This window comes from Bombina bombina, chromosome 12 (assembly GCF_027579735.1).
Source record: "Bombina bombina isolate aBomBom1 chromosome 12, aBomBom1.pri, whole genome shotgun sequence".
In the NCBI taxonomy this organism is placed as follows: domain Eukaryota; kingdom Metazoa; phylum Chordata; class Amphibia; order Anura; family Bombinatoridae; genus Bombina; species Bombina bombina.
The window spans coordinates 32,376,962-32,391,128 of NC_069510.1; the positions used below are offsets into that span (position 1 = coordinate 32,376,962).

Below are 14,167 nucleotides of genomic sequence, written 5' to 3' on the forward strand. Positions count from 1 at the left end.
CTTGCGTGTCATCCTGTTAAATAAAATACACTTGAATCCTGTTGTGTGTGTTCTGTTTTTCTTTTGTTTTGAATTCTCATAGTGTTGGGTCTTCTGTCAGAAAGGAATTTGTTGTTAAGGCATCAAAGCATTATATTGACACCACTATAGTTTTCAGACAAAACTTATAGTTTGTGTTCTTTTCTGATTACAGGACAGAGCAGTAAGCTTCTGCCATTTCTTTGTCTTCTTGGTTCAGACTTTTGTTCCATAAGGCTTTTTTTGAAAGCAAGTTAGCTTCCACCTTAACAAATTACTGCTCGTTCTATCGGATCGATTGCCATTTCTTGGAATTTTAGGAATGAGGCTTTAGTTGTCCAACTTTGCATGGCAGCTATTTTTTCTTTAACGTTGCCTGTTTATTTTTTCATTGCATGGTTTTTGCCATTTTGTGAGATATTTCTCAAATCCCACCCCTTATGTTTCATTACTCGTGGACTCCAGTGCTTGGGTATTAGTTCCCAGGAGTAATGGATGGTGGCAAGAGTCCATAATACCCCATTCCATGTTTTTAAGGTGTTATTTTTTTTCTCACGCACATCTTTGTTTGTTTCCTCTTTATTCTTTTCCTACCTCTTTGGCTTGGCTATTCGTCAGACTGAGTTGCGAGTGAGATGGGAGGGGTTTATAGAGTTCCTGGAGTTTGGGAATCTTTGCCTCCTCCTAGTGGTAGGCAAGAGTAATGGGAGTAATTGAGTAAAGGATTGTGGACTCTTAACACCATAAAAGAAATAATTTTATCAGGTAAGCATAAATTATCTTTTTGTCCAGCTCCTAAGAATTCTAATGAGTCTTCTTCTCAACTTAAGAACTCTTAAATATTATGTAGAAGTCACAAAAGATTTCAGACTTTCCTTTTCTCTTTTTGTTCATTTTTCTGGTCCTTTCCAAGGTCAGAAAGCTATGGCTGTTACTTTAGCAGCTAGGCTTAAAACCTTAATTTTCAAGGGCTATTTGGTTGTGGGGAAAATTCCCCCAGAGCACATTACGGCTCATTCCACTAGTAGTTACTACTTCTTTGGCCTTTTGTATTGAGGCTTAAATTGATCAGGTATGTAAAGTAGCTACTTGATCTTCTTTACAAATGTTTTCTTTGTTTTATCACTTTGATGTGTGTGCTTCTTCTGAGGCTGCCTTTGGCAGGAAAATTCTGCGTGTCATAGGGCCTGAATAGTAACATCTTGCCTTCACAGTTTGTCCCCCCTATTCACTGTGGTCTTGTGGACTCCCATGACTTGAGTATTGATTTCCACATGCAATGGCTCGTAGATTCTCACCATCTTATGAAAAAAATGTTTTACCTGATAAATTTCTTTAATGATGATGAGAGTCCACAAGTACTGCCCTTTAGTTTTGTTGAGGTGGCAGCCGTGCTTGTTTTGCACTTCTTTGTCCCGCTTTATCTTTCCTGCTTTTCTTTTTTCCTCACCTACTTGGCTATATGTATGACTGAGGATCATGGGAAGTGGGAGGGATTTAAAGCTCTGGTGTGCTGGGGTGTCTTTTGCCTCTTCCTAGTGGTCAGGAGGGGAATATTCCCACATGCGATTGCTCGTGGACTCTCAATATCATGAAAGGAATGAATTTATCAGGTAAGCATATGTTTTGTTTTTCAAGTCAAGAAGAACAAACTACGTACAAAACCATAACCATAAATAAGACAGATAAACTAAGTATATTTTTTTATTTGAATATTCTTTAACATAAATCAAATATGTAGGTACAGCAATGACTGGGATACAGAGGCAGGTTTGATATGTTGTATGCTTTTGGGGGCTGAAACACTTACAGTTTTATCTCCGCAATAGTTTTTACTATTGGTTTCATTGTAGGTAAACTATTTGCACATGCCTGTATAAATTAAACATTTAAAATTTTTTTTTTTTTTTTTTTACATCTCATCAATAATTATGATGTGTTTTACAAATTTGGGACTGAGGTGTCCTGAATCAGAAATGGCATTGCTACAGAAAGGCCTGGTCACGTGGCCTGGACCCCACCTGCATGAAAGAGTTTACTTTTACAAATATGGCGGAAGGATTTCTAGGAGTGCCACAACAGTGTTGTACCGAAAGCACTGCCACCACATTTCTAAAGGAAGATTGTGCAAGTGCTTATCTTCTTATATGGACTAACTAAGGGGGAAGGATGACTCACATGTCAAATTGAAGTATGTCCTCTTTCTTCTATGTGACTGCCAGTTTAACCTCTATTGACTGCAAACAGACAAAAAAAGTAAATGAGTATTATATTGACTTAAGAGTGAATGAAGGTATTATACAAATTAAACAATAAATTAAATGGCCGGATGTATTAGAGGACGAGAAACGCGTTGCACTACATTGTACTAGCCATATCTTATGCCAATATATTTTGATGATTTTAATGTTTTTTTTTAATAAATATATATACTGTTATATTGGTGGTTGGGAGGAGTGGTCTGTTCAAACAGAGAGTGTTTACCGGAGAGAGGGCTACACAGAAGTCCCAGCTTGCTTGGTTTACACCTGTCATATAGATGGCTGTATTTTGTATCGCTCAGGAATTCACTAAGAACATTGTGATGAGCTATGTGGTGCCCACAGCCCAACACTGTATTTGTTTGATTTAAGAATAAATTAACAATGATGGCTAAAAAACTGCATGAGGCTACCATACTGGTCCACAAAAATCTATCGGCGGTGTCTTGATTTTAAAACAAGAGTGCCATTTTGATTAAGAAAAATAAGGCTATCTTTGCATAAAAGAATAAACAATGAGTGCCATATTGATTTTAAAAAAAAATGTAATAAAGGGTGTCATGGATTTAAAAAAATGTAATAAAGAGTGTCTTATGGATTTAAAAAAATGAAAAGGGTGTCATTTAGATTTTTTTTTAAATTAGTACTTTGTGTCATATTGATTTAAAATAAGGGTATCATATGGATTAAAATCAAATAAATTAGAGGTATCAGATGGATAAAACATAAATGGGGTTTTGTGGAACAAACTAAAAATATAAAAGGAGTGCCAGAGATTTAAAAATCAAAACATGAACGAGGTGTATCATACAGATTAAAAGAACAATGATATGGCCTGTTATAGATGCAATTTTCCCTTGGCTGATCTATTCCATGTTTTTTATGCATGTCCAAAAACTATTAAACTATGGAAACAAGTGGAATACTGGCTAAACAGATTTTTGCCGGCTAAGGTATTGCTTAGCCCGCTATTTATTTTCTTCCTGGTCCATGACCAGACCCAGAATAAATCTTTGATTAATACTGTAATCTTATTAGTTAGACAAATGATTCTAAAAGTGTGGAAGGACAAGAATGTGCCCACTATAGCTTCTGTTATATGTAATATCCAACACCAAATGGTGTTAGAACAATATGATCCACTAATATTCGAAGAAAAAAAACTAAAAAATTACCTACTAAAATGGGATATGGGATTTTTCTTTTTTCTGTTTTATAGATCATCTTCATAGGATCCTGGCCGGGTTCTCTACAGATTGCTGCCTAGATTATCTTCAATCTACTCCTCAGAGACTTTTATTTTATATATTTGGAATTGTTTTAATATTATTAATTTTTTATTGCACTGATTGAGATATATTCTCTGACTTCCTCACCTATTGATCTGATATCCTGTATATATATTTTTTATTCATTATATTGAGACACAAATTATTATTCATTTATTTACTTTAGGGCGCCCCCTATCTTATAGGATAAAATGGGATAAAGTAATTGTGGGTCAGCCCAGAGAGGTTCAGCTACAGCTGTTAGGATACTTCCGTAAGTCACCGGACTTTCTACAATTAATATTATCAGACAGATACCCTGAATTCTGGAGGCAACACCTATTTTGAGGATGGGGAGAGAGCATGGGAGTTATTTTTTTTTTTTCCCCTCCCTTCTGTAGATATCGCTCGTTTTTTTTACATGAGAAGCATGCAAGTATATCTGAAAAGTTTTACTAGCGCAAGTTATTGCTAATTTAGGTTTAGGCTTCCCACAGAGTAAGAATCAAAAGGTATCAGTATTGATAGTATGGTTTTCTATATATTGAGGGCTCTGTGGTGAATATTTTGTCTGCTGTATTATTATGCTTTATAAATGTATGCTGCTTCTTTCTCATGTTTCTTTTTTTCCTTTCTCCAATGTAAACCTCAATAAAAATTATATTAAAAAAAAAAAAAAAAAGAACAATAATTAATTCAAACAATATGGCGTGCTAAACTAATTAAAAAAGAGGTAGGGTGGATTGAAATAAAACAATAATGGGGGGGGGCATTTAATGTAAAAATGTATGAGGGGTGTTATATTAGTTCAGGAAAATGTTGCAAATCGATAAAAATCAGGAATGAGAAATGCTCAAGAAGGAGCCATTTTTGCTTATAAAAATGAATGAGAGTTATATTTATTGCAAAAATTAAGGGGTGTCAATATTTAAAAAAAAAATTAAAATTAATGAAGTGTGTCATACTACCTTAAAATGAATGAGGTGACATATTTGTAGCAAAAAGTGGGTGTCATAATTAAAATAAATTATTAGGAGTGTCATATTGTTTGTTAAAAAAAAAATCAACGAGGGGGTGCCATACTGCCTTAAGAAATGAATTAGGGGTGCCATGTTTGTAAAAAAAAAAATAAAAATTAAAAAAAAAAAATTGAGAGGTGTTATACTGACTAAAGAAATGAATGATGGGTGTCATACTGACTAAAATGAATGAGGGGTGTCATACTGACTAAAGAAATGAATGAGGGGTGTCATACTGACTAAAGAAATGAATGAGGGGTGTCATACTAACTAAAGAAATGAATGAGGGGTGTCATGTTTGTAAAAAATAAAATAAAAATTAAAAAAAAATAATTGAGAGGTGTTATACTGACTAAAGAAATGAATGATGGGTGTCATACTGACTAAAATGAATGAGGGGTGTCATACTGACTAAAGAAATGAATGAGGGGTGTCATACTGACTAAAGAAATGAATGAGGGGTGTCATACTAACTAAAGAAATGAATGAGGGTGTCATTCTGAATTAAGAAATGAATGAGGGTGTCATATATTGATTGTAAACAAAAAAATAAAAACTGAGTTTTATACTGACTTACGAACCAGAGGTATCATACCGAATGTAAAAAAAGAATGAATGAGGGGTGTCATATTTACTGCAAACTGAGTGACTTCAATAACTGAGTGGTAATATATTGCTTAAGAAAATGTCGCATTTTTATAAAAACGAATGATAAAACCAAGGACGAGAAATGCCATGTATCTTGTATGTAACTTAGGGAATGCCATGGCTATTATAAAACCAAGCAGAAGGGGCCGTGTGTGCTTATACAAATGAATGAGACTGTCACTCAGGAAAACAAAAACACTGCATTGGCTCTAATGGAAGTCAAAATGGACTCCCCACATTGCTGTACTGTTGCCATGGCAACCACAAGCAACCTGGTATGTTGGGATGACAATTTCATGCTTTAGTTACTTTTTGTCACCAATAACCGGCTCGTCCTTTATAGTCTGGGCTCTAGCTTATTGTCTATGGCACAAAGGCACCCGTCAGCAGCCCGGGTACCTCACACAGCCCGGTGCCAGGAGTGGCCTATGCTGTCTAGGCCGCGTCACCCCCGCGCATGCGCAACCCGGACACCGCCGATCCAGTTCTCCGTGCGGCTGCTGCAATATAGCGAGAAAATACCGAGAGATTCTATTGTCTGGATATATATACATAAACAACCCTCCGGTATCCTGGAGGTTGCCCATAACCTTCCGCCAGTGACTGACACCCGGTGACAGGAGGGCGGGGTCGGCCGGCACCGGGCTCCTCCTCCCCCGGTTGTCATGTAGGCCGCGGCGGTACCCCGCTCCTGCTGTATCTAAGAGGTTCTCCCCGGACGGGGGCACGTTGAGCTCACTGCCCATTCATTGCTAAGGGTGGAGAGGTAAGTGTGGGCCGCGCTGCAGGTGCAGCACAATGGCTGGGATCAGGGAAGGTGTGTGTGAGGGGAGTCGGCCATTGTATGGGAGACAGGGCAGTGTATGTAATGTAAGGTGCCTGCTGATAGCATGAATAACAAAGTCCTACCTAGGGTAAATGGGTTTATCTAGTAATGTGTCTGGGTTTTGTATATATAGTGTGGGATAAGGGACAGTACCTATACATATGTAAGGGTGCTCAGTAATATTTTATGTATGTTGGTATCTAAGTTAATAGATGTATGGTAAGGTGCCTGGTAATGTGCATATATAGGAGGGTGAACAGTAATAGGGTATATAGGTGCCTTGTAGTATATATAGGGTGAGAGTGAAGAGTGTGTATAAATATATAGTATTGTGCTAATTTATATTTTTTGGATGGTGGTATTGAGAATAGTGTATATATACTATAGTGCCATGTAACAATGTGTATATGGTGAGAACCAGGGCAGTGTGTATAATGTAAGGTGCCTGATAATGGTGTATATAGGGTGGAGAGAGTACAATGTGTATGTATGGGAGGGTTAACATTAATAGTAGATTTGTTTCATGGCAGAGTGTGTTTGGTAAGGTGCTTAGTAATAGTATATATGGTGAAAGAGAGGATAGTAAATATTAGGGAGTGTCCAAACCTATAGGATAAGGCCCAGTGCTGGGTTGTATGTGTGGTAAGGTGCCTGATAATGGTGTTTCTATGGTGGCAGAGAGTACAGTGTGTATATATTAGAGGGTGGTCAGTAATATATTTTATAGGATATGTGTTATGGCAGAGTGTGGATATGGTAAGGTTCCTGATAATAGTATATATGAAAAGAGAGGAAAGTGCATATAAATATATGGGAGGGTGTTCATTAATATTTTATTCAGGGTGGTATCTAGAGTAGTATATGTATAGTAACTAAGTATATAGTGAGAACCAGGGCAGTGTATATACAGTTAAGTGCTTAGTACTGGTGCATACATGTTGGGAGAGAGTACAGTGTGTATATATGGGAAGGTGATTTTTAATAGGGTATGTAGGGTAAGTTTCAATACAGTAAGAATGGTAAAGTGCCAGGTCATATGGGATATTGGGTGTTAGAGACTATAGTATATATTTGGGAAGATGCTAAGTAATATTTCACCAAGGGCAGTATGTAAATAGTAAGGTGCCTTACAATAGTGTATATATGGTGGGAAAGAGTACAGTGTGCAGTATGGCAGGGGGGTTAGTAATAGGGTATATAGGTTAAGAAACAGAGGACTGGTGGTAGTGTATTTATGATGGGTTCTAGAGCAGTGTTTATACAGGAAATAGTTTATATAAGGTGAGACCCAAGTCAGCAAGTCTGATTGGTATTGGTGTATGTTGGGTTGGCTGAAAGTCAGTACTTTTATAAAAGATGCCTAGGTGATGGAGTTGTTGATGATGGAGTTGTTTTGTGGTACCCGCTGGCATGATGTGAACTACAGTTCCCATAATGCTATGAGTAGTGTGGGATCCAGTATATCATTATGATGAAACCATGAACGTACATATGGGCAAGTTGTATACTAAGAGAGCAGTAATTTTCAACTGTTGTGTTGGCACACAGACTTTAACTAATGCTTGCATGAAATTTATCCTGATGGGGGGAAAAGATCCCAGATATTCATGATAGAATTTCAGGATAAAGTTCAAATCCTGATATTTCTTATGGTGATGTATAATTCTTAGTTCAGGGATGACAAATATACTGCCCTTTGTGTTAGTTTTTATTGCCCCAATGAAAAGCAGAATTAAAAATATGGACATTGTTAGGAATTATTATTATTTGTGTTTTTCATAGCCATAAAATATGTCCCTTAAAGGGACATAAAACCCAAAAATGGTTCTTTCATGATTCAGATAGAGCAGGCAATTTTAAACATCTTTCTAATTTACTTCTATTATCACATTTCTTTGTTCTCTTGGTATCTTTTGTTGAAAAAAAATCTCAGGATCTTGCACGCGTCTGAAGCACAATATGGCAGGGATTTTTAATGAATGTTATATATTAGCAAGAGCACTATTTCCTGTCATGTAGTGCTCCAGACGCATACTTAGGTATCTCTTCATCAAAGAATGCAATGGGAACAAAGCAAATTTGATAATAGAAGTAAATTGGAAACTTTTGTTTAAATAATTTGCTCTGTTTTAATCACAAAAGTATATTTTTGCGTTTTTGTATCCCTTTTAAGGATTCTATAATTTTGTTCTGTGGCCCTTGTCTTGGGAAGTTGGCCATTAAAGTTCATAGAGTTTTCATGTTTATACAGTTGTGTGACATTGAGTTCACAAATTAAATTGGGGGTGTCACATGAATTTCAAAATAATGTAAATGGTATCCCAAAGCAAAAAAGGTTAAAGTGAATGTCAACTTTCACAAATGAAAGTCCTGTTTTTAAAAAATACTAATAAAAACAGGGGCACTTTTATTCATGAAAGTTTACATTGAAGTTGTTCTTTTAAAATACTTACCTTTTTATTTCTAGCAAGGGTGGAACACCGGAGCAGCGATTCCTCCACCCCCAGGACGTCTCTTCTTACGTCAGAATCACGGCGTGGCCTCAGACAATGTTTGCTCTGGGGGGAAGCCATTATTGGAGGAAGCCGGATGCGTCATTTCTGACGTAAGAAGAGATTACCTGGATGCAGGGGAATTGCTGCTCCGGTGTTCCACGCTTGCTAGGAATAAAAGGTAAGTATTTTAAAAGAACGGCTTCAATGCAAACTTTTATGACTAAAAGTGCCCCTGCTTTTATTAGTATTTTTAAAAACAGGGCTTTCATTTGAGAAAGTTGACATTTACTTTAAGAACCACTGTAGCCATGTGGAGATGCAGTGTTCTCCATGGAAAATGTTGCCAACCTTGTTGCACTATGAAGTAGCTAGGTTGGGGCAGTGTAATATTCTTCAATATTATAACATTTTCTACTATTTATAAATGTTACTAATCTATCCAAAGCAAACATTAATTGCATAATTTAACATAGATTGATTTAGTGATAGTTTGTGCATCAAACATTAAACAAATTGAATACTAGCTCATTTTAGGTTAAAGGGACAGTCAACACCAGAATTTTTGTTCTTTAAAAAGAAAGATAATCCCTTTATTACCCATTCCCTAGTTTTGCATAACTCACATTTTTATAGAAATACCCTTTTTACCTCTGTAATTACCTTGTGTCTAAGCCTCTGCAAACTTCCCCCTTATTTCAGTCCTTTTTACAGACTTGCATTTTAGCCAATTAGTGTTCACTCCAGGGTAACTTCACGTGCATGAGCTCAATGTTATCTATATGAAACACATGAACTAATGCCCTCTTGTGGTCAAAATGCATTCAGATTAGAGGCAGTCTTCAAGGTCTAAGAAATTAGCACATGAACCTCCTATGTTTAGCTTTCAACTAAGAATACCAAGAGAACAAAACAAAATTGGTGATAAAAGTAAATTGGAAAGTTGTTTAAAATTACATTCCCTATTTAAATCATGAAAGTGTTTTTTTGGACTTGACTGTCCCTTTTAAAGGGACACTGAACCCATTTTTTTTCTTTCATGATTCAGATAGAGCATGCAATTTTCTATTTTTTCTTTGTTCTTTTGCTATCTTTATTTGAAAAAGCAGGAATGTAAGCATACATGACGGACTATCTTTGTTTCAGCACCTGGGTAGCGCTTGCTGATAGGTGGCTAAATGTCTCCACAAATCAGTAAGCGCTACCCAGGTGCTGAAACCAAAGATGGGCTGGCTCGTAACCTTACATTCCTGCTTTTTCAAATAAAGATACAGAGAAAATGAAGAAAACAATTATAATAGGAGTAAATTAGACAGGTGCTTAAAATTGCATGCTCTATCTGAATCATGAAAGAAATAATTTGGGTTCAGTATCCCTTAAATGTTGGCATACATTTTAGATGAGTGGTCTGTAAAATCAGCTGGGCAGTGTGCCCATTAAACATGTTCTGGGGAGAATTCTGTGATGTTATGGTACCTGCTAATATTATAGTAAAGTCTAGGTTTTTGGGAGTTTGTTTGCTTATAGCAGGGGTGTTTTAGAGTGTGTGCCTAATCTTGCAATAATCTAAAACAAAGGATCTTTTGAGTGCCCCCTGACACCTTTATTTAGAAAATCTGAGGGTACATTAAAGATATGTTAATATTTATTTTGAATAAGTTATTTTTCATGGTTCATTTCTAATATATTAAAGGATAAAAAACAATTTATTAAGCACTATTATGCCAACCAGTGAAACCAAACACTATAGTGTTTACAGTGCTTGCAAATGTATTATGAGTACCATATGGGAACTTGTGCCATTGGTTCACCTCCTGTCTTATAATGAAGGTAGGATCCAGGATAAAATACATTGTATACTTTTTTTTTTTTCTTTTTTTTTATAGTGTTTTGGATGATAGCTTTGAAAGTATAAATTGTGGTTTGTTTACCAGTATGAGTTAGAGCAGTGTTTCTCAACCTTTTTGTAGCAAGTACCCCTGTAGGCATTCATTTGATTTCCATGTACCCCAACTATAGCACATAAATGATCTTTTACATAAGCAAAAATGGAAATTGTGTTTATCACTTGATTTCACAAGCTTGTATCAGATATATTAATGAAGTGAATACTTTATATAAGAATCAGATATTTGTTTTATGTTTTCTGAAAACGTAATATTTGGTAATATTAACAGAAAATAATAAACACATAAAACACATATATGTAGTCCGTTGATATTAATAATTAGATGCAATTTTGTATCTTGTTACATTAAAACAGAGGTAAATAAACTGTTATGCATGATGAGGAAAGTAATATTTATGATACCATCTTTCTATTTTTAATAACCATTTCATGCACAGTTTATTTGTCTAGTTTTACTGCGGCATACTTCAGTATGATAAACTTTACCTATTTCATAGTGGCACATTTATCTGCCACTTGTTTCTGTGACACTTGGTCACAGTAACCCTCATATGTCACTAACAAGCCAGAATCTAAGCACATCTAAGGTTTTACCAATTTGAGGTGAATGTGATTGAACAGTGGTCCCAACTAGGCAGTGAAATACTCACACTCTGCCCTGTTAGGAATTCTCAAGGGTAGAAATGAGAAACACAGCTTTGTTTGCTAACTCATGTTTACAATAGCTACATGGGGAGGGGGTGAAGACCAATCGCTGGAGTACCCCTTGACAATGCCCCAAGTACCTTCAGGGGTACACGTACCACAGGTTGAGAAACTAGGGGTTAGAGGACCGGGGTGCCTAGATTTTAGTGAATTGGGATTTATCCATGTAATGTATTTGTATGCTTGGCATAAGTCACAGCAGATTTGTCCAAAATCTAGAAGTTTACCCCCCCCAAAAAATTAGGAGCCAGATCTTTTTCTTAACTTGTTTATGAGTCTATATGGAATTTAACCCATTGCCAGCTGTAGCTAAATTAACCGTTTCTGTTTTTTGCCCAACATCATGCACCAGCATTTCAAAACTCTTAATGCCGTTATGGCGTTCTATTTTGTCCTAACCGCGCTGAGTTCTAGCGCCGTAAGGACGGAATAGAACGTCCTAGCCGTTTGGCTGTCCTGAAGCCAACTGCGTTTCCTGGATGCGATTGCGGTCTGGAGGGCGTTCCTAGCATCGTAGGGACGCCCCCTGGCTTGATCCCATAACTGAAATCTCATGATTGCGTGATTTCAATTTGTCTACATCGGAACGTTGTTCCGATGTAGACTAATTGACCCTGTCATGAAAGGCTTAAACTGTCTGGGACACACACATGCAGCAATGGTTACACAACAAGATGTGATCAGCTAGGTCTCAGTAGCACTTTGCTGCTCGGGGCTGTCTCTAACTTTGAATTTAACCTCTTTGCAGGAGTTAGACACATAGTTAGAACATTTTATTTTTTTTACTAATTCTTGCATGTAACACATTAAAGGAACAGGAACTCCAAAAAAATGTAATGCATGATTCGTATAGAACATACAATTTCAAATGTACTTTTATTATTAAATATGCTTCATTCTCTTGTTATCCTTTTCTGAAGGAACAACATTGCATTACTGTCAGCTAGATAAACACTTACAGTTAGCCAATCACAAGAGACAAATGTATGCAGGCACCAATCAGCAACTACCTCCCACTAGTGTAGGATATGTGCGTATTCTTATTCAACAAGGGATACCAAGAGGAGGAAGTGCATTTAAAAGTGTTTTAAAATTGCATGCTCCATCTGATTCTTGCAACTTTAATTTTGACTTTTCTATCCTTTTTAAAGCATTTTTCTTTTGTTCCCACTTTTTAACATTAACAGAAAGGGTTAAAATAACTGCTACACTGTTGCGAAAAAGTCGCTTATATCCCTTTAAAGTGAAGGCAAACTTTGATTAATGAAAGCCCGTTTTTTAAAAATACTATTAAAAACAGGGGAACTTTCATTCATCAAAGTTTAGAAGGCAGCCGTTTTGATTAAAAACGTACCTTTTGGTTTTTTGACTACTATTGATCTACTGATTAACACATAAAGACCTACTAGTTGCTCCTGACTTGTGTCTTGGGGACAAGACGGGAATGTTTTGTGTTACTTGCTGATGAAATATATGGGGAGGGACCAGAACAGGTTTATAGAGGTGTGTATGTTTGTGCAATCCTGTGTAGTTGTTTGCTTTTGCCTGTATGCTAGCGTAGGGTTAGTAAGGAATATATTTTTAGGAAGCATGCAGGACAGTTACTGACATTGGATCTACTGGCATTAGAGATTTGCACTGCTGTGAGTGGTGCGCAGGGTGGGATTTTCTTGTTTGGCCATGTCAGCAGCTGTCTTTGTATGCTTGATGTGTGGGTAATAAGCTCTCAACGGACCACATAAGCAGACGGTTAGCTTGCTCTACAAACCCAACCAGGTTATAGATCCATTTTCTAGCTTTTTTTTGTTGTTGTTGTGTGTGCTTACAAATATTATTGTTTTTGTTTGTCAGTGTTGGGAAGTTATACAAAATAAAGTAAATGAAATAAAAAAAAATAATAAACCACTTATTATACATCATACAGAGCAAGCTCTATTAAATACATGCAAATATTTTTGCTTCTATAGTTCTGTTCCAGAGTTTTTATTCAGCTGTATATCTCTGATCTGTGGTTTTGTGTGATCTATATCCCTGTCCTTGTGTATAACAGCCAGCCTAGTTATATAAACAATATAACAGTTGAAACCAGGGCTTAAAAAATATGGAATACAGGAAGCCACTGTACTTCTGACTCTTAACATTTTGAATAATTCTGTAAATATCCTATTATATAAAAGGCCAAGTGTGTTTGTCCGAAGCTGTCATGTGCAGTAGAGACAGCACAGGACAAACGCACCTGGCCTTACCTGACAGTCCATGCTGTTTGCAGCGAAAGTTGGCGTGGCCGGGCAGGAGCGTGGGCATGGCCGGACGGGACCGGGCGTGGCCAGACGGGACCGGGCATGGTCGGGGCATGGCAGGGGGAGTGATGGGGGGCGTGGCCGGGGACGGTCGGCACAACAGAGAGGGGAGAGAAATAGAAAGAGAGGGGAGAGTGCAGAAGAGGGGGGAGAGAGAGCAAAAGAGAGGGGGGAGAGAGAGCAAAAGAATGGGGGTAGAGAGAGCGCAAAAGAGAGGGGGGGGAGAGAGCAAAAGAGTGGGGGGGGGGAGAGAGAGCACAAGAGTGTGGGGGGGGGGAGAGAGCACAAGAGTGTGGGGGGGGGGGAGAGAGAGCACAAGAGTGTGGGGGGGGAGAGAGAGCACAAGAGTGTGTGGGGGGGGGGAGAGAGAGCACAAGAGTGTGTGGGGGGGGGGGAGAGAGAGCACAAGAGTGTGTGTGGGGGGGGAGAGAGAGCACAAGAGTGTGTGTGGGGGGGAGAGAGAGCACAAGAGTGTGTGTGGGGGGGAGAGAGAGCACAAGAGTGTGTGTGGGGGGGAGAGAGAGCACAAGAGTGTGTGGGGGGGGGAGAGAGAGCACAAGAGTGTGTGTGGGGGGGAGAGAGAGCACAAGAGTGTGTGGGGGGGGGAGAGAGAGCACAAGAGTGTGGGGGGGGGAGAGAGAGCACAAGAGTGTGTGGGGGGAGAGAGAGCACAAGTGTGTGGGGGGGGGAGAGAGAGCACAAGAGTGTGTGGGGGAGAGAG

The 14,167-nt window shown here is 38.0% G+C and overlaps 1 protein-coding gene across 2 annotated transcripts in view; it reads left to right on the forward strand.

Annotated features, from left to right (window-relative positions):
- The first annotated feature begins 5,686 nt into the window (after positions 1-5,686).
- CAMSAP1 (calmodulin regulated spectrin associated protein 1) overlaps positions 5,687-14,167 on the forward strand; it is a 139,479-nt gene continuing 130,998 nt past the window's right edge. Inside the window, exon 1 of one of the 2 annotated variants that reach the window (XM_053695738.1) lies at positions 5,687-5,980. The gene's annotated coding sequence lies outside the window, so the exon portion shown is untranslated. Of the gene's footprint in view, positions 5,981-12,820; positions 12,923-14,167 lie in introns of those variants that run through there. The other variant, XM_053695739.1, reaches the window with a different exon arrangement.